General features: G+C 31.8%; 1 protein-coding gene across 1 annotated transcript in view; it reads right to left on the bottom strand.

Annotated features, from left to right (window-relative positions):
• LOC132728536 (uncharacterized) overlaps positions 1-16,822 on the bottom strand; it is a 28,320-nt gene extending 11,498 nt beyond the window's left edge. The window contains exon 1 of the mRNA XM_060714176.1: positions 16,710-16,822. The gene's annotated coding sequence lies outside the window, so the exon portion shown is untranslated. The remainder of the gene's footprint in view (positions 1-16,709) is intronic.
• Positions 16,823-22,063: the final 5,241 nt, after the last annotated feature.

Raw genomic sequence — 22,063 nt, 5'->3', positions numbered from 1 at the left:
TTTTGACAGAATTATGTCCCTTTTAAATATAAAGAATTCTTCATAATCTAGGTTCTTGTTTAGCTTTAAAGCACCGATAACAGTCGAGCACTCTATGATGTCCTACCGATAACTCTTGTCAATGTGCATGATTCTGATACCATGCAAAGCCGCTGATTTTAATAACGATCCCCAGTTACCTTATTATCAAAACATAACACACAAAAATTAAAGTTAAAATCAATACAAAACCAGTTTCTTTATGCGGAAAACAACATATCGTAGAATCACCAAAACAGAATGACTAATACATTATTTTGTGGATCAACATCTACAGAAATTGAATCTTGAGCCCATAGAATGTGGGCTCAGAATGCGTCCAGGCGCTTCTGTAGATGTTAATGCATGAGAAGTGTGAATTAATCCTCTATTGTATTATATATTTTAGTGCACATAATTCCTTAGCTTATTTGAACCAAATGTTCACTATGATTTATACTAGTAAGTGTTGGAGACGTAAGGGTTTCTTCTCCTGTCAATTCTTTTAAATAAATGTAGTTTGCATCATTCTTGTGATCGTCTTACTGCAGCTGTGAGTTCTATTTTGTGTCATAGATAACGGAATCAGACTCTTATTATGTCATTATTTTGGCAAGGTCTTGTGAATAAATAAGAAAAACAGAATAATATTGAACACAAATATCTTGGGTTTTTCTGTAAACAAACTTAAGTGTTTGGCATTATTAAGATTATTAATTCGTGACTTTATATGAGATGAAGTTTAGACTTTTGAAGCTCTTTATATTTGATAATTTTGAGATTCCAATTGTAAGATTGAGATGCTAACTTACTGACTTACTGCGAATTTCGGGGCTGCATTCCAGGGGCAACGCTCTTAAATTTCTTGTAAATTTCCCCCCACTTTTATATTCTAAAGCAGTTAAAATGCCTGATTAAGCCTTACATAAGCATATGTCTTTTCTGATATTACAGTATAATAGTTGATTTATAATCTCAGTTGTTTGTTGTCTTTTTTTTTGAATTTCAAAAACAATGGAAACTCTTTAACAAATTAAAATTGTTTACTTAGATTAAATTTTTTCTGTTTGGTTTCCACAACTGTCATAAAAGGACTGTACACAAGAACTAGTGAAATCATGCCGCATTTAGCTTAATTCATGAGGTTGTCATTTGTTCAGCTTTTTTTCTTTCATTTTTTCTTGTTTACTCCTTCTAGAATCACAATAACAATGAACAATTGACCTTAACTTGACAGACATTCAGTACTAGATCAATAGGTGTTAATTATAAATAATTGACTTAAGTTTTCTTGTTTATACTTATTAGTATTAGTTGATAACACTTTAAACATTACCTTGCTTAAGTTATAAAAGCAACCTGATGTACAACTGTTGAAATATCATTATTTCTAACATCTTCAGCAATTTACTTCCCTTGTATCCATAATTTTTTTTAAGAACTGGTCACTTTTGACTCTGAACATAAACTACTTCAAGTAGTCTTGGGTTACGTAAGTTTTTATTCTTATCAAAATACAAATTACATAGTCTAGAATTCTCTGAAATTATTATTATGAAGTGTTTTCTTTTTAGGGAAAACATAACTGTTGGTAAAAATATACAAAAGTTTCTATATCATTCCTTTAACTTTGCACAATGACCCAAAAGGAGGTCAGCTACATATTATATCATTGGAATAAGACTCAGCTTAGTTTGATTGCAAGTTACATGCCCTTGAAATTACCTAAAATTAGCAAAGAGATTTTTATTCAAGGGCAGATAATGAAATTATGAGATGGTTTAGCTTCCAATTTTTTGTTTCTTTTGAGTTTTCGTAAATCAAATAAAAATGCTTTTAAAAAATAAATCTGAGCAATTTAATTATGAGCATGTTTCAATATGAATCGGATGCTTTAAAACAGTTTCATAACTAAATGGGTTTTTGTCACAAAAACATATGTCTTCCAAAACTATGCATGGTCACTCATGTGAAGTTTCATTGAAATCCCACCAGTAACTTGACCTTTGAAAGCCGGACAATATGTTTTTATTTATAGCTCTGACGACCATTTTTTGCAGCAAAGCGAAACTTGCTGGTGATGTGTATGCACAACTAGGGATGGTACTGCTCTCTCCTGTAAAGTTTGGTTGATATTCAACCAGTAGTTTGACCAGTGAAGACCGGGCAAGATATTTCTGTTTTTAGCTCTGGCGGTCATTTTGTGCAGCAAAGCGGAACGTGACGGTGATGTCAACAACTTGGGATGGTACTGATTACTCCTGTAAAGTTAAGTTGAAATCCCACCTGTAGTTTGACCTGTGAAGAATGGACAAGCTTAATGCGGAAGAACGGACAGACAGACGGCGAAGGCAAATACAATACGTCTCCCAAAACTTTTCTTATGCTGATATGTTTAAAAAAAACATGTAATATAATGTATTTGTGCTATTTTATACTAATTTGAAAATGATTACAGCTGGTAAGCTAACATAATCTGAAAATTTCAACATGGTGGTCATCTTGAATTTTGGCAAGCATGTTGGATATGCAAAACCTAGATCCGAGGCTTGAATATAAATAAATATGCACTACCATAATTTTAAATTGGTGTTATTTTATACTGTTCTGTAATGACGACAACAGCTGAAAACTATAACGTTCTGAAATTTTTAATATGGCGGTAAGCTTGGGTTTTGGCAGCCATTTGGATTTGCACAACCTGGATTCGAGGCTTGAATATACATGTATATATAAATGTGTAATAAAATAAAGTGGTGCTATTTCAGAATACAGCTGAAAAACTTTAATATTTTGAAAATAATGGCGGCCATCTTCGATTTTGCGGCCATTTTGGATTTGCACAACCTGGATCAGAGGCTTGAATATAAATTAATCTGTAATATAATGAACTGATGCTTTTTTATACTATTCTAGGTATGACTACAGCTGAAATACCCAAATATTCTGAAAATTTTAATATATGGCGGCGATCTTGGATTTTGGCGGCCATATTGGATTTTTAAAAAGTGGATCCCAGGCTAAAATGAATTGAAATACTATTTCCTGCCACCATGCCAAGTTTCATGCTTTTCACAAGAGGTGCACAATTCACCCTATTTTATGCACGGATTTCTTGGACTATAAGACGTTATTTTAACAATATCACATGACACACCAAAAGACGTTATGGCACATTGGCCTATTCAAATGGTAGTTAGACAAGTCAAGATTGTTGTTTAACATATTAATACGGGGTCTTGAGAGGTTCACATGTTCTTTTAACATAATAAGACGTTATTATTAACAATATCACATGGCACATGGACATATTCAAATGGTATTTAGACAAGTCAGCATTATGTCTTGACATGTAAACACGCTGAAAAGAGAAGTTCACATGTCCCACTGAACATGAAATGCGTGAACAAAAGACAGCTGTGGCGTTCCATAAATTTGCATGTAATGTTTGATTAATGATTGATTTTTCAGTATTTACAACCATGTTTTATTTCTACTGCTTAAATAACGGAGTAAATGTAACTTTCGGATATTTTGACCTTACTTTAGTCATTTCAGACTTTTTGCCGGTTGAATTTTGTTTGGCAGGATAAATTCTAACCCAAAGAGAGGGGTATATTTGAGGCACTTAACGATCTGTTCTATCCCACAGGTGGTCATTTTACGAGGTGCTTCACTATTGAATGAGGGTAGTGGCTGCTGTTTCAAATGCATAGCGTAAGTAAAATGGACTTCACTATAAGCACAAATGTGTTTTCATCGGACATACTTTAAGAATTACGATATGATTTTTTGATACAACTTATATGTACTGAAATATTCTACCGCGTTATCATGTTCTGAATTTTGTGATTTGAAATGTTTGTTATAATAACTATCATAGTTTTATAGAAGATTTCAAGCGCCCACTTTTGTCATGTTTTGAACTAAATTTATCCCGTAAGAACCACTTAGAATACTACTATGAAAATTGATGCCATTAAATAAATCTAAAATGTGTCTTAACTTTGATGTGCTGTCCATTATCTTTATTGAAATGTTTGATATAAGGATGTTGGAATAATTGATAAAAGTAAGTGCATTCAATTTACATTATCTTGTTTTGAAATTTGTCTCAAGATTTTTAAAACAGGAAAATTATTATTATTTTTTCAAATGTTTACATGACTGGGCCTGTCTAACAATAGCAGACCTGTGCTCGTGTAAAAGATATACCTCATATCATTTTCCTTTGTTTAAACTGTCTGTCCTAAAAATAAAGACATGCCACATTATACATTAGGTATGTTATACAATAGAATACAGAATAAAAACCCGTGTCGTTAGTATTTACGCATTACATAATTTTCTACCTTGGAGACAAGGTCAGTTGATATTTATTCTTAAAATATTTGTTATTGTTGTTTTTTGTTGTTGTTGTTGTTGTTGTTTTTTAATTTTGTTTTTGTTAGAATAATAAAACATTTCATAATAATAATACTGTTATTAGTTTGAGGAATACATTAAATTGAACAGTACCTTTCCTTTTTTAACATTTAGATTCATTTCGTAATATAAATTTTTGGTGTTATTATAACAAGATTCTTTTGTTTAATTGTAACGCCAGAGATAAAACACTACCCATATACATGTGGATTCTTTCTTTGTACAATTATTATTTTCGATAGTAGAGATTAATCAAACTTAGGTAGAAACTAATTTCTTTGTAATTAAACAAAATGTCATGTATTTCCTATTATCATATTCGATAACAAGTGCGCTTAACTAGCCTGACATCTGATATTGAATACAAATTTATTTTAGTCATCTAGTATACTCATTGTTGAAACGAAAGAGACCAACCCCTGAAATTTGCCCTTAACGTATAATAACGTCAAGTTTGTTGTATAACCGTACAGTATCTCATCCCCTCGATGCGTGTGCATCGTAAAGAAGGCACTATTACGGCATCGGCGGAAGATTTGGAGCTTGCCTAAAATTTCAACAAAAGACACGATGGCGTGTTAAGCTTCTAGCGTTGTTTTTGAACGTATAAAATGAAGAATTAACGACAATCGTAACCAGAACCAGTTTATTTTTACACATTTATCAAAATTACATTGTAACGTGATATACACGACATTTTTAATTGGTTCGAATAAGACGGCACAAAATCACCAACGATCGCCGACATAGGACAACCATTTTCTTGAAAAACTTAGTTTCAAATCATATCATTCGCTAGTGATTAGTACCTTAAATCAGCATGCTGATAAGTATGGTGGCTGATTTGTGTCATTTGTGTTTTCGGCTTCGATCCCGCAAAGCTAAAAGTCGAAAATAAACAAGTTAAAATAGCGGGGGCGCGGAGCGAAAACACGCTAATTAGCTGGTGCGCGGGGCGAAGTTTTATTTTTTTTGAATCTCGCTCCGCGACTCCTAGTTGCAACGTTTCATTTATTAAATTTATGATATTTTGTTAAAGCAATTAAAACGGCTCTTAAAAACGTTTTTATCACATTTTGAAGATATATAAACAGTTAAAATCATTATCAAAAAAATATTTATCGTCATTTTTGTTAAGTTAGCGGCCTAGCTGCCCAGCAGCTTAAACTTTTAAAGATGTAGAAATTTTGTAAAGACAATTAAAACGCCTTTCTTTGACATTTTTTAATTATGTTTTGTCATTATCAGATTTTTTTTATTTTATCATTGTTGTGAAGTTGGTGGCCTGGCGGCCTAAACGTTTAATGTAAAAATGTTTATAGACGGCAATAAATGTAGTTCTTAAGACTTCAAAAGATATATAAACAAAAGAATTGTCTGTGAAGCCAGCGGTCTAGGGACCAGCGGCATTAACATTTAATGTTCCTGAAATTTTCTATAAACCATTTTAGCGGCTCGTAATGAACATTTGAAGAAATTTCTTTCAATTTAAGGCAGCACGCCTCCAAATTCATACTTATTTTTCGTGAATATTTTGAAAATGTATTATAAATTAAAATATTGCGAAGTGAAGAAAGTAAATAATTTTTAAATTGCAAACGTCACTTACAGACCATAGAAAATACAGTAAAGAATATGCATACATGTGAGGAACGCAGTAGAAAGATAGTGGAGGATACTACAAAATTGGTCATAAATGGCACATAACACAAAAATTATTACATTTATTTTGATTTTCTTTAACTGTTGTAATTGTAATAACTTTTTGCACACACGTTTTTGAATGGTACCAACAAAGGAAAGAAAACAAAAGAAGCAAACTACCGGAAAGTTACGGTTTCTTTTTCTGTCCTTCAATTTAAAATTATTCTTTAGCTTTTTTCTCAATAATAAAAAATAATTTTGATAGATAAGTGTTTGTACCAAGTGTGAAGCAATAGCATCTACCATTTTAGCTTTTAAACTGATAGTAATAATCATTTTTAATGAAATAGTCATTACGAAGTATAAATATTTTTTTCTGTCTTTTGATGTCTGCCAATTAAAAAAATATCCACATTTGCCAAAATACAGTAATGGTTTAAACATGCACATCATGGTCATAACTACATAATACACAAGATATGTTAAGATATATTCACATTTCTAAGGTCATCTTATTAGGTTAAAAGGAAATGTGAACTTCTCAAGACTTTATATTAATATGTTAAATGACGTTTTATTAATATGTTAAATGACAATGTTGATATATTTAACTTTAATTTGAAAAGGTCTATGTGTCATGATATTGTAAACATAATGTATTATTATGTTAAAAGAACAAGTTAAATTCTCAATGCTTCATATTAATATGTTAAACGACAATGCTGACTTTTCTTACTACAGTTTGAACATGTCTATTTGCCATGTTCACTAAGTCTTGTACTTTTAACATAATAAGACGTCATTTTAACAATATTTCATAGCTTAAAACATATTCAAATTATTGTAAAGCAAGTCAATATTGTCATTTAACATATTATTACGAAACCTTGAGAAGTCCACTTGTTCTTTTAACATAATAAGACTTAGTTAGACAAGTCAACATTGTCATTAAACATATGACCTCCTGAGATGTTCACTTGTTCTTTTAACATAATAAGATGTTATGTCATTAATATCACATGACACATTGACATATTCAAATGGAAGTAAGACAAACCAGCATTGTCGTTTAACATATTAATACAAAGTCTTGAGAATTCACTTGTTCTTTTACATAACAAGACGTTATTTCAACAATATCACATGGCGCATTTACATATTCAGATGGTAGTTAGACAAGTCAACATTGTTATTTAACATATTAATATAAAGTCTTAAGAAGTTCACATGTTCTTTTAACATAAAAGACGTTATTTTAACAATATAACATGGAACATTGACATATTCAAATGACATCTAGACAAGTCAACATTGTCATTTAACATATTAATATAAAGTCTTAAGAAGTTCACATGTTCATTTAACATAATAAGACGTTATTTTAACAATATCACATGGAACATTGACATATTCAAATGATATTTAGACAAGTCAACATTATGTCTTGACAAGAAAACACGCTGAAAAGAGAAGTTCACATGTCCCACTGACAAGTTACCACGAAATGCGTGAACAAAAGACAGCTGTGGCGTTCCATACAAATTAGTATTTAAATCTTGAATCTTTTTTCTTTTCAAAAATCGTAGTACATTTTTCTCAGGTTTGTCTGCACTGAAATACATTTTAGCTTATCTAAGTGAATGCCTCTTTAAAGGAAAGCAGAGTTAAATGCACACTATTTGTTATTCTTAAGCAAAACGTTTATATACGTTTTAATTGTTAATGTGCTGTGTGCTAAAGATAATCCTTCGCCCTTATGACGCGATGCGCTGTCAGTTTCACATCACATGAAATTCATAAACAGAAAGACATCACATCGGTCGATATTCTTTTAGAGAAATACTTCCTGTTTTGTTTTGTAGTTGAACGAACAGTTTCGTTATGTAACATACATGTATATTATATGACACAGATAGTGCGACGGTGCATTTCAATCGTTGAATCACGCCATAGAAGGTCAGGTATTTCGTCATTCTTAAACATAGATATTGTTGACAAATGAACAAAGAAATAATTTAAAATATATACGTGTGTATAAATTGAAAAACATAAATATATTTCCTATGTCATGAAGATTTCGTAAAAAACCAAATTGCATTGCGCTTGAAATAGATCGAATTTTATTGATTACGAACAAAGATTGAGTGATGGCCATATTTTACTTAAAAGATCTTTTCGTTAGTTTGTTTTTGTGCGTATCGTTATGCGCTTCCAAAAAAAGATAATCACGGATAATTATTCTTCAAAAAGAAGGCAGTTAAATAGTTCTCGGATAACTGTTTAAATTTCGGCTACAAACATATAATGAGTAATTAATACAGAATAAATATTTCTAAATGTTCAGGAGAAGATCGGGTCAAAAGAACAGAAAACATCACATGAAGTATTTCTCCTAGCATTACTATGATAACATTGATGATGATTCTGCGCGCCTAACCACATCCACTTGTGGTAGTGACGAAGGTTCGTCGCCACTTGATTACTGGCAGAAAAGTGTTCATGTTTATTTCTTTTATAAATCGAACAAAGTTACTCACTGGGTAGTTACCCGAATCATTTCTCGCTTCTGTGCCTTTTAGTCATTAGGACAGTTATAGTGATTTAGTATTTTGTATGGAAGTCAAAATACTACTTTGGTTACATTTTTCTACTTGTATGTCATATAATTCCACGTTAAGTGGTTCATTCTTCATGTGATGAGCATCTATCATGCCCTAAAACCACCATTTAAACATGATAAAACAGGTCATTCTCACAGTATTGCAATCATGACATAAGTCCACTTTCGCTTATAGCCCCAGAATATTCTGAAGGGTCATTGGTCATTCAACTATGAATGAATGAATCAATGAATCAATGAATGAATATGTATTTCTGCCTTTCTCTATTTCAAGTAAATTTCTTGGAAAAGTTCTAACAGATTTTAGATAAGGTTAGACAGACGGAGTGACAGACACTCTATGAATAAATATTCAAACATCCCTGGTTGTCACCATGATATAACATTTTTAAAAGCAAAATTCTTAAACTAAAGAGAAGATAACTCTTGAAATAAAGATGCTAGACTTATGAACATTGAAAACATGATGTGAGTGGAACAAATTTTAATTATCTTAAGTTTAAAGAAGATACCATTAAATGTAACAAAGAAGAGAAAAAAAAATAAAGTTCTGAAAGACGATAATCATTTTAACACAGGCGGTAGACTTATAAATCTTCACACATATGCTGTAGGTGTTGATCATGAATGTTTATTTTAAATTTGAAGTAGATCCATGAAGAAATTAGAAAGTTAAAAAATGAATAGAGTATAGATTAAAGTCCATAATCATTTACAACATAAAATGTTGATAACTATCACCCACAGATAACACAAGAATGCAGCTATTGAAATGGTATTGTCTGTGATCTCCCTTAGCCTGTCAGTCAGCCTGTCAATCGGAGTGATTTATATGGAATTGTTATATAATTGTAAACAGAAGAAATGAGATGAAATACACTTATAATACTTTAATAAGGAGGGGATAAATCTCGAAATATGGACGCTAGATTTATAAATATTGTCATATTGTTATGATGTGGGAATTTGAAGTAAATCCTATAAGAAAGGGAAGTAGTTTAAGTAAAAAGTAATGATTTCTAGAAAAAAGTAACCCCTATCTGTCGCATTTTCAAAGTTCCAAGGTGACATTATTCTAGAAATAGTCAAGCTAGAGTATTGAATTTTCTCAAATATGATAAGAGTGATAATAAGAAACATATATATGAAGAGGTTAAAGTATATACATAGAGAAATAAAGAAGTTACATTGTATTTAAGAAATGAAACAAAATATTTCTTTCCATGAAAAATCCCAGTTCAAAGGGGGAGGGGGGAAGTTATTAGGTAATTTTTGGGCTAGAATTTTAAACCTTGTCACATACGATGTGGTTGATGATCGGAAGATTATGAAGTTTGAAGAAAACTTATTGTGAAAAGGCGATGTAACTTGAATCAGAAATCTTGACAAGGTCGCCGACGCTAGCTCTCAATGTACTCGCTATCTAGTCAAGATTAAAACAAGTTAAATATGTATACCGACTGAAGTTTTCTTTCATCGCCATTAAACATCATACACGTGAGATAAACGCGTGATTACTGCCAATTAAAGTGGGTGCGAAAATGTTATGGCAACACGTGTTTGCACGTAAATGATCAAGCAGGATAATCTACATGGCTATACACTTTTAATGTTGTTGAATTGTGATAATATATTTTGAAATACTAGTATATGTTTTCTCTGAAAATCGGGACATAACGATATCTTTATGATACATTAATATTTATACAAAATATATACATGTAACGTATTTATACTGTACTTTCTTCAAACTTCAATATTAATATTAAAGTCTATTTAAACGCTATATTTGATATTCAATAAGTCACTTTCGTCAGGTTGACAATGAGCGAATGGAAGAAAAATGTCTCAACTAATGTATAAACATTATGCAAATGAATGAAGATTAAATCATCTTAATGATTTAAAAAAATCAACAAAAACAAATCTAGTTTTCATAATATACATCTACAAACTGCAAATTCAATTTATACGCTACATTTAATATTTTGCTTTCAATTCCTCTCGCTCACAGTCGTCCGAATACATTTGTAAATCACTTTCGTATTGATCTCTTTTTGAGCGAAAGAAAGATCTCTGAACTTGTAAACAGTATAGAAATTATGCAAATAATTTGATATTAAATCATCATAATCATTATTTTGGAAAAAAGTATCAATCATTTATGAAAAAATACGTCTACAAACTGCAAAATTATTATAAATTTCAATCAAAATACTATAATTAATATTATATAAGTCACTTTCGTTTTTTTTCAGTGTGATCGAAAGGAAGATCGCTGAACTTGAATTTAAAAATCATGCAAATAAATGGGGTATACATCATCATAATATGTAATTATTTTTGACAATAAATATTATGATAATATACTCGTACGTCTACAAACTGCAATATTAGCATAAATTCCATTTTAAAGCGTTTTTATGTCTTACAAGTCACTTTCGTATTTTTCAATGTGAGCGAAAGGAAGATCTCAGAACTTGTGTATAGAAATTATGCAAATAAAAAAATTCTATAAAAACGCTATAATTCATATTTCTAAAGTCACTTTCGCTCACTTTAGTAAAAAAAGTCACTTTCGTATTTTAGGCAAACCCCGATGCGTGTGTAAACCACGCGGTGTAAGTAACGACATTGGATGTGAGAACTTTAGTCACGTGTCTAAATAAAATCATTTCATTTTCATTTTAGATTATTTCATCACGTTTTCTTTTCAAATAATTATTATAACTTAATTATGTACTGATATTTGTTCATGTTTTTACGCGAGATAAGCCAAAACAAAATGATCTTGTGGTTCCAGTAACCTCACCCACCCTGTATTTCCGCACCTAGAACATTTTATTGCAAAGTATCCTATAGTGTATATATCTGACATGCAGTTAAATTTAAATAAAATACTAATTAAAAAGAAAAAGAAAACCTACCTACCCTATTATTTTTAGCATGTTACCAGAACCTCAAGATCATTTTGTTTTGTCCTTACGATGTCAAACACACAGCCCAATTTTTCCCATGGAATTTTTTATCTTATGTATACCATATCACACGCCGGCCCCAAGGCCGTCGTGTAATGATGTGTATAATCTCCATACTGCCATCTATCAATATTTTATATACATATTTCAAGCACTTTTTGAGGTATAACAAAAAATATTTATTTGCCATATTTTAAGCCTATATGTTGCTTAAGTGGCAAAATCTTTAAACATAGGAAGAAAAAGATGTGCATTACCTCCAGACTGCCATCAATGCATATTTCAAGTTTCATAAAAATATTTTCTGGTCTTTTTTCGTTATTACTGGACCTAGTTTTGTGTTAAAAATGAAGAAAAAAACTCTATCAACAAGGTACGGGTGACGTTCAATGACAATTTGCCATATTTTACAAACTATTTGTTGCCATAGCAACCAAAGTTTTCAAAATAGGAAGTAAAGAAATAGTCGTACATAATTTTATCCATATGTCAAGTTTCATAAAACTATTTTAAGTATTTTTTTGTGTTATCATGGGATCAAGTTTTGTGAACGTACATACTGACGGATAGTAGTGCAGCCAGACGGACGGACGGAGGGTAAACCTAAAACCGGTAGGGGACTAGTAAAGTTTCTCCTTTTCTAACGATTGAAACATTTATTTATTTCTGAAACATAATGTGCCTTTAAGTAAATTTTTCTTCAAAGCGTGTGAAAGATATGTTTTCTATGTACGTTTCTATTCATTATTAGTTTAAAGTATTACCGGTTGGTTTAACAAACAATCTTTTCAACCCACTCACGCAACTTAAGATATTTTAAGATCATATATTTTATATAAAGATCTTTTGGTGTAGCTTCCGTAATATGAACCGTGAATCGTTGGGAAAATTTAAGCAATTTTGGAAACGAAAATATAAAAAAGCAAAATTATATAATTTCTAAAAGAACACGAAAATTACTAATGCGTTTTTTTTCAACAAGAATAGCTTGTACAGTCAAAATTAGATACCTTATTACGTACTTAAAAGAAATATAAAAATACCACTTATTTACGATTTATTTTACGACTTAGTTGTGTCTATTTATGATTGAAAGCCACTCAATATTATACTAAGGTTGATACGTGGAACGTTATTGAGAATGGTAAGATTTAACAATGGTTATTAATCTTGATAATTGGAACACTGTATGATGTATATGTTCCTAAATAAACCTGTCGTGTTTTGGTAAGGAAACTCAATTTCGAACCCGACATCTACGCAGTTGGTATTCTAAGGCAATTATAACTAGAACTGCCACTGTCATGGCTTGAATACCCCCGCATACCACTTTGTCAGAATCAACAGTGGCCATTAAGAGATCAAGGACAACCTCCCTGCCAAATCTGAGGCTACTAAGCCAGTGCATTGCTAAGTTATGTATTCTACATGCTTCAAATGTGAAAATGTCAAAATCAATACACTGTGGACAGGCATTCTTAAGCATCTGAGCAGACAAGCTTATCATAGTAAAAATCCCTGTGACATTGACCTTTGGCACAGTCGCCTAAAAATCAATAGGGGTCATCAACTAGTCATAAACAACCTTAATACCAAATATGAAGACTGTTGACCAAAGCATTCTTAAGAAATTGAGCGGACAAGCTTTTTTAGTCAACACCCCTGTGACCTTGACCATTGACCCAGTAACCTCTGGTCATCTACTAATCATTGCAAATCTAACTACCAAATATGAAGACTGTGGGTTAAAAAATCTTAAGTTATTGGGCGGACAAGCTTTTTTAAGTCAAGGCCCCTGTGACCTTGACATTTGACCTGGAAACCTCAAAATCAAAAGGGATCATCTACTTATCATGACTAACCTCCATGCCAAAAATAAAGACTGTGGGTCAAAGGAATCTAAAGTAATTTGGTGGACAAGCTTTTTTTTGTCAAGACCCCTGTGACCTTTGACCCAGTGACCTCAAAATCAATGGAGATCATCTTCTAATCATGACCAATTTAAATACCAAATATGAAGACCTTCGGTCAAAGGAATCTTCAGAAGCTTTTTGTGTCAAGGCCCCGATGACCTTGACCTTTGATCCAGTGACCTCAAAATCAAAAGGGATCATGTCCTAATCATGACCAATCTAAATACCAAATATGAATACTTTGGGTCAAAGGAATCTTACGTTAATGGGCGGACAAGCTTTTTTTGTGTCAAGGCCCCTGTGACCTTGCCCTTAGACCCAGTGACCACAAAATCAAGAGGGATCATCTTCTTATCATGACCAATTTAAATACCAAATATGAGGACTGTTGGTCAACAGAATCTTAAGTAATTGGGCAGACAAGTTTTTTTCAGTCAATGCCCATATTACCTTGGCCTTTGACACAGTGACCTCAAAATCAATAGGGATCATCTACTAATCATGATCAATCTAAATACCAAATGTCAAAGGAATATTAAGTTATTGGGCGGACAAGCTTTTTTTTAAGTCAATGCCCCTGTGACCTTGACCTTTGACCTGGTGACCTCTAAATCAATAGGAATCATTTACTTATCATGACCAATCTAATTACTAAATATGAGGACTTTGGGTCAAAGGAATCTCAAGTTATTGGGCGGACAAGCTTTTTAGTCAATACCCCTATGACCTTGACCTTTGACCCAGTGACATCAAAATCAATAGGGATCCTCTATTCATTATGAACAATTTAAATGCCACATATGAAGACTGTGGGTCAAAGGAATCTTAAGATATTGGGCGGATAAGGAAAACCAGACGGACGGCCGGAAGGGAGACGGCCGGACGGACAAGCTAATTCCAGTATACCCCCCTTACAACTTCGTTGTGCGGGGGTATAAATATTGATGCTTGATTATTATGCAAGATATATGAAAATGATAAACATTGATATACATGATCATATAATATTTTGGACATTATTGAATATATACTGAGGATGTCCGATAGGATCAGATTTTTTATATGTTTTTCGATATTTTCATGCGCATGACTAAACTTACAGGATTGTGAACATTATAGGTCGTTTTGATATGTTGGACGAAATTTATAACTCAGTAAGTTATTGTGTAAAAAACTCAATAAGTTCTTATGTAAAATACCGGTAAAATGATCACTAGAAAATATAATGAGGTATAAACGCAGTGCAAAATGTTTTGTGGGAGGAAGTATAAGCAGAACTTTAATATCTTAGCAATTTAACTAGAAACTTAAAGAACTATTCTGCATATTTCATTTTCGGACTGTCCTTTACATTTTATTTTAAAACGGGCAATGAGATTCCCAGAGTTAAGTTTGCAATTCTAAAATGACCTATGAAAATTTTTCTTCCTGTAAATTTTGCGAGAAGTCAAACTGATTTTAGAAGGCATTCGGCCATAAAAAGTCTTAGATATAGTAAATCCTTTTTTCTCTTTATATCTGTATACGATTGCAGTTAGATTAATTGGTAATATATATATATATATATATAAGTTTAATGTGTACAACTTAAACATGTGTTAAGATTAAAAGTCAATACATTAATTATTTTAATCTTAACACATGCTTAAGTTGTACACATTCCATAGTGTCAAGATATCGTAAACCCCATATTTCAATCCTGAATAAAAAAGTGGGTGGAAAGTTTTGTTGAACTTATCCCAGGGAAGTCAATAAGTAAACTTAAAATGTTTGAATTTCAATTAAAATATTCTAAGCACGGGTAGCGTGTGTGGAGCTCGAGTTACTACAAGCCGTGTAATTCAAACTTATCAGATCAATCCGATTTACCATGTGCCGTTTATCATACATGCCGATGTATCTTAAATCAATTTTTTAATCATTTTTTTATCCATATTCCATTGTATTATTGTAACGCCTGTGCAAGGTGGCGGGGACGGCAGCTTAGTCCCATGAGCGGGCTGAATCAAAACAAGCCTGCGAAATCTTTAATTTTCCGGTTTTGGGCGTACTTAGCGAGTTCTTTGCTTTTCTTTTATATATACCGTTAGGGAATTAACCATACAAACCAATTTGCCTACGTATTAAATGTTCATCAGTAAATGTTTGATTATCCTTTACTCGGCTATTGCGGCGTAAAATCCCAAAAAGTATAACATTTTGGGCTGCGTAACCTTTACGAAAACCAGCTATGTTCTATACAATAAAGAAGGCTCGAAAGTCTTTTGAACTAGGTAGGATTTAGGGATAACAGAAAATTCTGATAGTGGTAAGAACACTGAACGTGTTTCAATCTTCAGTTATCATTATACTCGAATATTGTTTACTTATAAAATTTTGGTATTTGAATACAAATACTTTCTGACAAGAAAACAGAGACATGCCCTACATTTATGAAAACAAGTGTTCAAATAAGTTAAACGAATATCAAAAGTCTGAGTCGTTTCTAGTTTAAATATTGTGTGACGAATCATTACAGGTATGCGTTCTAACAATTATTATTTATAAGGCTTTCTAAAGGATGTTGCTTTTAGCAAATGTCCGTTTTTTACGTTTATTTTCTCGTTATATGTAATGAATGCAACTATTTTATTTATGGATGAAAGTTGTTTATGCTTTTCTTGTGTATTATGTCAAACTAGATCAAACCTTCTACTGGATCTTTAAACACAATAATTTTCTCTTTATCTTCAATACATTTATGATATCGGAAATCACTCTTGCAAATTAAAAACGTCCTTCTGTCGATATGCAATGTCTTGTATAGCATTAACATACAGTTTTACTGTAATTGTGCTGCTAGGTCAAATGTCTAAATTTCAGAAAATGAATTCATTATTACATGGAAATGGAAAATAATATACTAAAATAAGATATTTATCTATATCTAACATATATGATAAGTCACATAATAGGAAAGGCTAATTAAGAATTTAAAAAATGATTGTTTTTTTTTCCATTTAAATAAACCGTAAATATCGTCTGCATTTAATTAATTAAAGTATTATTTAAATGATAAAATGAAAAGTGAAAAAATATTTGATGTAGACAAATTCATAAAATGTAACATACCTTTTCCCCCGAAGAAAAACAATCTTATATATGTGGTACCGCAGTTAATAGACAAAATATAAATATATAGACAGCTCAAGTAACCGAAACAGAAATGTTGACGCGCAAAATTCATGAAACTGAAACTTGAATCCAATCCAGCGATATACAAAGCTACCAAAAATAAATATTCAAATTGAATATAGTCAAGAATGTACAAAATCGATAGTTAAACATGAGTGTTGCGTGCAATTTATTGCAAGTTACATCTCCATTAGATTTAAACACTTCCTTTTTGAATAGCTAATTTTGTTATTCTGTAATATGATAGATTAGATAAATAATATTATCATCAACTTAAATACATTTGTCTTACATATCCAGAATGGCAATTATGACTATATTGAAACAATTACAATACATTCATTTGAAATAATGTGCAAAGAACTTTAAGATTGAAATGTGTAAGTAAGGTTCAATCTGAACAGGCTCAATCAAACCGAGCCTGCAACATTTTCAATTTGCCGATTTGGACGTCTTTTAGGGATTCTTTTCCTTTCTATCAGTAACTTCTAAAAAAAGGTCTTAAATTTACGATGTACTTATACAGAATTCATTTCTTTTCATTATTTTTAAAACTCTTAATTATGAGAAATAAATCCTAATTGGGACTTTGATATTTCAAATGACGAGTATTTGACTTGGACTTGATAAGCCTTTTATAAGGAGAATAAACGTATATTGTTACGGATCCGAAATTTGGGTATTCTATAATTCGCCGGACATAGAACGTTTCTAAAACAAATACTAGTACTTAGTGTAAAACAAGACACATGCAGTTCTGTGATTTATAGCGAATTACGTGAATTTCTTCTGCATATAGAATATGGAATGACAATAGTTTAGTTTATGAGAATATGGAATGAGAATAGTTTAGTTTATTAGAATTTTTTTTAAAAATGTCTAACTCCACTATGTATATATAAATGATGCCAATTTTGGAATAAAAATGATGACGTCAAAATATGCAAGCTAAAAATAACTTAAATATACAATGTCAATTAGCTCGAAGTAAACGGAACAGCGGCTGTGGTGTAGTGGGTGGTTAGCACACTGGACCAAAATCCAGAGATTTGTGATTTTTTTGTGTGTATATTATATATCCACCAAGTTTTAAAACGAGAAAATGCCTCTTGAATTATAAAGTGTCACTTCTTTTCACTTCTGTTCATCTTACCTTAGAAAATCATGTATATATATTTATGCTAATACATGTTTGACTATTTGGCTTTACTTGTTCATAACTTTTTCAAAGGAATTGAATGTTTTGGAGTGAGGTCATTATTATCTTTCTTAATAAACTCTCGTCATAATACCTGTATTTCGTGTAAAAAACATGCTTTAATATAAAAGGAACCAGAGTTAAATTTCACCAGTGTACATTTGTCATGTTACTTACTTGTTGTTATATCCATGATATGTTTTTACTGCATTCTTTATAACATGGAAACAAATAAAACAAGAGGGCCATGATGGTCCTGAGTCGCTCACCAGAAACAACTGCTTTTCAGTGTTGAAAATTATTTTTCTGCTGAAAGGCAAGTGACAAGCTCTTTCGGCAAGTTCAGCTCATCTTTAACTTGCCCCTCTAGTCATATTCTTTCACAACACTGATTGTTTTAGCTTTTTTTCTTCATAATAAACAATAGGGCCGCTAAGATGGCCCTAGATCACTCATCTTAACCATCATTTCATTATTCACTACATAAATTGTAATATTTTGCCATAATATTTTGGAAAGGCTTTGTTAAAAATATGTATGTTGCAAGTGTGTTCCTATGAGACTATGTAGAATAAATCCAGAATAAATAACCACTAGAGAAGGATTAATTTTGACTGGACAATTTTTTTTATAACTTTTTTGAATGAAAACACAAAATGTCACATGCAAAACATGTAAGGTGTAGATGTTTGAAGTTTACAGTTTGGGACAACAAATCTTTTATACATTCTGTTTGGTAACATAACAGTACTTCAAAACAAGATTGCATTGCCCCCGCATAAATACAACACTAAATAGTAATGTAGGAACACATTTTTTTGTTTCTATACTGATTGCCATAATGCAAAGATCACTTACTTTGTCAATTCGAGAAGATTTTTTTTAAAGTTTTTACTATATAAATGTAAGGAAAACCGATGACCCCCGGGGCGGGGCTAGTTTTGACACTAGAGGCAAAATTTGAACAACTTTGGTAGAGTACCTATAGATGATATCATATACCAAATATCAAAGCTCTAAGCCTTGTACCTTCAGACAATAAGATTTTTAATTTTTTTACTATATGTACATAGTATAAATCAATGACCACCGGGGGTGGGGCAAATTTTTACCCCAGGGCTATAATTTGTACAATCTTGCTAAAGGTTTACTACACACTATTTCATGCAAAATATCAAACTCTAGCCTTTGTCAATTTAGAGAAGATGATTTTTTAAGGTTTTACTATATACATATGAGGAAAACCTATGACACCCGGGGCGGGGCTAATTTTAACACTAGAGGCAAAATTTGAACAATTTTAGTATACTACCTATAGATGATATTATATAACAAATATTAAAGCTCTAAGCCTTGTACCTTCACACAATAAGATTTTTTTAATATATGTACATATTGAAAATCAAAGACCCCCGGGGCGGGGCCAATTTTGACCCCAGGTTGACCTTAAAAGGGGCCAATTGAAATGACATGAGCAAATTTAAGAGTGACTGTCACAAGGATGCTACAGACCAAATTTAAAGTAAATCTGCCAAGCAATTTCAGACAAGAAGACGATTGTTAACTCATGACGACGGAGTATCCCCCCTTGATACTAATAGCTCTTACTGAGCCTTCGGCTATGGTGAGCTAAAAACTAAAGAATTATGTGTTGGGCATTTTGTTACTACCCATTGTGCCAGTTAAACCCATAACCACACTTGAGAAATTAGTAAAACCCAACGTCCCTTAGGAAAAAATAATATCTATATTTTTAATAAGTAATTAAAATATGTCCTGGGTGTGATCTTCAAACGACCTGTGTAAGGGTTCACTCAAATTAATATATTTCTTTAGCAATGAATAGCCGCCTTATTTGTTTATTACAGCCTTAAAAACTTTAAGATTCAACTAATACATGTATTTATTTTCAGTGGTTTGTCCCTTCATTAAAGTATTAATTTTTCGTTACCATTAGTTCGTTTTGGCTGGATTTACTTAAGCAAAAGAGAAGTAACCGCTGAAGGAAATGGTCGCAAATAAAGTTTAGTCTTTCCCCTTTAGTCTGTACGTTTCTCAATACTTGTGTTTGGATCGTATGACATAATGATTCTATTATAATTTAGATTTTTCATAAAACATAACAGTGTGAATTCGCACGCATTAAACAAATAATTAACGCTATAATATTAAAAAGATGATTTATTTTACATGTCTTATGATGTTTACTGCTTTTGGTATAATAAAGACAATATATAGATATGAACTCCAAACCCCATAATAACTAAAACAAGAGGGCCATGATGGCCCTGAGTCGCTCACCAGAAAAAATTGCTCTTCAGTGTTGGTGATTATCCATTGTCAATATTTTCTGATATTAAATTTGAGCCAATAAATATGACCAAACTTGATAAAGACTACCTAATAATGGTACAAAGTTTGATGATCATTTTTCAATTATTTCAGTAGGAAATGATGTTCAAAGGTTTTTCTATTTTAGGCTTTAATGGCCCCTAAAAGGGGCCAATGAAATTAATTTGAGCAAATTTTTTAACAGACTAACCAAGAATGCTACAGGCAAAGTTTGGTGATTATCCACCAATTAGTTCTCTAGATATAGATATTTAAAGGTATTTCTATTTTTAGATTTAGCGGCCCCTAAAAAGGGCCAATCAAATAAATATGAGCAAACTTGATAAAAGACTACCTAAGAATGCTACGGACAAAATTTGGTGATCACTATAGAAGAAGACGTTTAAAGGTTTTTCTATTTTTAGCCCTTGAGACCCCTAAAAGGGGCCAATCAAATTAATATGATCAAATGCAATAAAAGACTACCCGAGATTGCTACAGACAAAGTTTGGTGATCATCCATCAATTAGTTCTGTAGAAATAGAAGTTTAAAGGTATTTCTATTTTTAGCTATAGCTGCCCCAAGTAGGGGCCAATCACAATAATATGAGCAAACTTGATATAAGACTAACCAAGAACGCTACAGAGAAAGTTTGGTGATCATCCATCCATTAGTTCTGTAGAAGAAGATGTCTGAATGTTTTTCTATTTTTAACCCTGGAAACCACTAAAAGGGGCCAATCAAATTAATATGAGCAAACTTGATAAAAGACTACCCAAGTAGGCTACAAACAGTTTGGTGATCATCCATCAATTAGTTCTGTAGAAGAAAATGTTTAAAGGTTTTTCTATTTTTAGCTCTGTTGACCCCTAAAAGGGGCCAATTCAAATGACATGAGCTAATTCAAGGGTGACTGTCACAAGGATGCTACAGACCAAATTTGAAGTAAATCTGCCCAGCAGTTTATGAGAAGAAGACGATTGTTGACGCATGACGACGGACGCCGGAGTATCCCCCTTTGATACTAATAGCTCACCCTGAGCCTTCGGCTCTGGTGAGCTAAACAACTGACGTATTTATAATGGTTCGCGGTTACTACATTGAAAAGAATACGCATTTGGATTTTTAATGGGTGCAACTCAATTAAATGATTGGAAAAAGAGTCTGACTTAATACACAATGAGATTGCATGAATATTTTCTCTTATTTAATAATAAGAAAAACAACTACATGTATATATTTGATTGTCATTTGAATTATCTGTCATGGTAAAAACGTTTTGAATTATGTTATTTATATTATAATAAGGCTTGTCGACTTAACTAGTTTTTACGCTACATAAATGCTATATAAATGCAACCTTATTATGTCCCCTGTTTAACTTCTTTATTTTTTATAAGTATTCAATTAACTTAATCGATAGTGCTTTCGTGTCTGTTATGATTGTTTGATTACAAATAGATTGTATTATATATGACTTTATTTTATTACTGCTGTTAAAAATAATTGATAATCTTATTCAACAAATGTATGGTTTTTAAAATGTGGTTTACTATACTCAGCTGCTACATTAAATTTGGGTAAACTAATGTGAACATATGCTTCTCCGTCATACTTTTCTGAACATAGTCAAACATAAACATAACCTGATCTTGTTATAGATAGCATAGAAAATGTTTTTTGGTGTCTTTGCAAGATGAGATGGTTGAGATATGATAACTGGTTAGTACCTCACTCCACACTTGGCAAAAAAAAAAAATC

The sequence above is a fragment of the Ruditapes philippinarum genome, unplaced genomic scaffold (assembly GCF_026571515.1).
Source record: "Ruditapes philippinarum isolate M1 unplaced genomic scaffold, ASM2657151v2 ctg811_1_1_1_1, whole genome shotgun sequence".
NCBI lineage: Eukaryota > Metazoa > Mollusca > Bivalvia > Venerida > Veneridae > Ruditapes > Ruditapes philippinarum.
This window is presented reverse-complemented; position numbering and strand designations above follow the sequence as displayed.